Below are 2,604 nucleotides of genomic sequence, written 5' to 3' on the forward strand. Positions count from 1 at the left end.
TAAATGTGAGACATAAATATGTGGGGGAGGTTTATGCAGCAAAGGGAACTCAAAATGAGGCAGCTGTTACCTTCAATGTTTTAGATGTTTTTATGGGATTCTCTCTTAAATGAGTCTTGGGAAATGGTGTTAGTAGAGGCGAATATTATCTCCTTTGTGGATAATATCACACACTGTGGTTCACTGGAGTCCTTAAGCCGTAGAAATGGCATTGTAACCCTCCCTGGACTCATATTTTTGTTTGTTTTCAGACTGGTTCTATTTTTTGGTACTTTATGATTGTCAGGCAGTAAGCAGGCCTGGGTGTAGCTGTGAACCATTGAAACTACATGTTGCATTAGTTCAAAAATACATTTGATATGAGATATTTACGTGTGAAAAAATTGTTTATCTCAGGGTAAAAAAAACTTTTTCATAAAACAGTGTTTGCCTATTTTAGTATGTTATGAAACTATACAGCTAGCTTGCAGAGGAAACGCGCATACAGTGCTTTTTTATTCTAGCATGCGGGGATAAAACAGAATAGAGGACAATAGAAGAGTTGGAGGAAAGTGTGACATTTTATTTTCCAATATGCTTTTCTGGCATCTTTTGCAAACAGAATGGTGTGTCTGGTATCCAGAGCTGAAGAATAGGATTCTTGATTTAAGCCCAAACAGTTTCTGTTTGCTATTTCTTCTAGGTGTCAGTCACAGCAAGGGATGATGTACCTTTCTTTGGACCTGCTCTACCTGACCCTGCAATCTTCAAAAAGGTCAGTAAGCAAACAAAAAAAACATGTTTCCCTAGAGATACACCATACGTCCTTCCCCACTCTTCTCCAAATGTTGTTTTTTCTTTTCCTCAGGGCCCAGAGTTTCATGAGTTCCTCTTCACCAAGCTGATCAATGCAGAGTATGCCTGCTACAAGGCTGAGAAGTTTGCAAAGCTGGAGGTGAAAAGCACAATAAAGGAAACCTTGTGTCTTTGTATTTTGATTTATTATGTTTTTATGCATGTTGTTATGATCTTGTGTCCAACTGTTTGCATCTATCTGCATCCTACTGGCTTCATTAAAGTGAATTTTAAGATGCGCTGTCACTAAAACATTTGGTTTATTTGTTGCCAGGAGCGTACACGTTCAGCCCTGCTGGAAACATTATATGAAGAACTGCACATCAACAGTCAGTCCATGATGGGTCTGGGTGGGGAGGAAGATAAGCTGGAGAACGGAGGTGGTGGAGGAGGGGGCGGCTTCTTCGAGTCATTTAAGGTACATCATTATTTTCAAATTGATTGGGCGCACTGGTGATCTGCAAAACTGCACAAGCATGAGCAAGAATGGCGATGAGTGGAAAAACTTTTCGGATGTTTTCTTTTCTTTTTGTCCTCTCCTGTCTCTTGGCTGGGATTCTGGGTATTCACACATGAGAAAACAAAGCGTAGAAAATGTGCAGGATCTCAGAGGACTAGTCTATCCCATTTGCTGTCCTCACTTGGCTGTTAGTGCTGAACGCAGTGGGTTTTCACTTGGCGTAGTGATTTTTGGAATCTGCAAAGTGTCCCCTTGTGTATGCAAGACACTTCTCTACGTCCGAGAGTCCTCCATCACTGACCGCGGTGAAGCGGCGTCCGGCTGCTGAGGCATGGCAGCAGGAATTGTGAAAGTCTGTGGCTGATGAACGATTTAATGACCCTTCATTATGCAGCTTATGATGCAATTTGCACACCTCCCCTTGGGTAGCGTCCCATTAAGGTTTTTCTTTCCTCAATCCTTTTTCTTCTACCTCAGTCTCAGATGCTCTCAGTATTTCTGTAAGCCAGTTTTTTTTTCTTTAATACCTTTAAATCAAAGTTGTCAGGTGCTCTGTCTCTTTATTTATCTTCCCAACATCTGCAATTTTAAATCTGTAAAGATTTTCCAATCTTTAACTGTAGAGTAGGCTATGTTGCACTGTCCTGCTACCTTTTAATTTCTGGAGTCCTTGTCGTTCATCTCTCTCTATCTGTTTAAGTAACATACCTTTAATTCACCCTCTTCCTGTTACCTTAACTGCCGCTAAGAAGCACCACACACACACACACACACATACACCCCATACACACACACACAAATACCTGTCTGTGCACACTCCCATGTTTCTATAAATCACTTATTACTTTTCCTTCATCACTTTTACTTCATAACATTTATTTTTAATCCCATTTGACAATAGATCTAATAGACTGCACTGTATTAATAATAGAAAGCAACTGACATGAATTAAATATAGTTTTCGCCTAAACCGCCAGTAAAATAAAAAGATTATAGATTTTAGACATGTGGAAACCTTGAAATATGATATTCTCTAACAGCAAAAGTCTCACACCGAATGTTTTATAGATTGCATTTTATTTATTGTAATGTTTTCTGATGGGTTTAGGTCTGTTTTATCCACTGAGTAACGGTTTTCTGACACATTTTCATTGTTCTAATGGTCTTTGGAAAAGAAATTAGCTTACAGTTTTAGACTTTGTGCACAGGAACTTTCCAATTTAAAGGAATAGTACACCCAAAACATGATTAGCCTTCATTTTCTACTCACCCCCATGCTGAACAACACTCTGGAGTACTTTTTTGATATC

General features: G+C 39.3%; 1 long non-coding RNA gene across 1 annotated transcript; it reads left to right on the forward strand.

Moving 5' to 3' along the window:
* The first annotated feature begins 657 nt into the window (after nucleotides 1–657).
* LOC107081414 lies at nucleotides 658–1,847 on the forward strand. Its single transcript, XR_001481069.1, has 3 exons — nucleotides 658–754; nucleotides 848–934; nucleotides 1,109–1,847. It is a non-coding gene; the product is annotated as an uncharacterized LOC107081414 (long non-coding RNA).
* Nucleotides 1,848–2,604: the final 757 nt, after the last annotated feature.

Source organism: Cyprinodon variegatus, unplaced genomic scaffold (genome assembly GCF_000732505.1).
Source record: "Cyprinodon variegatus isolate N-32 unplaced genomic scaffold, C_variegatus-1.0 Scaffold4807, whole genome shotgun sequence".
Lineage (NCBI taxonomy): Eukaryota > Metazoa > Chordata > Actinopteri > Cyprinodontiformes > Cyprinodontidae > Cyprinodon > Cyprinodon variegatus.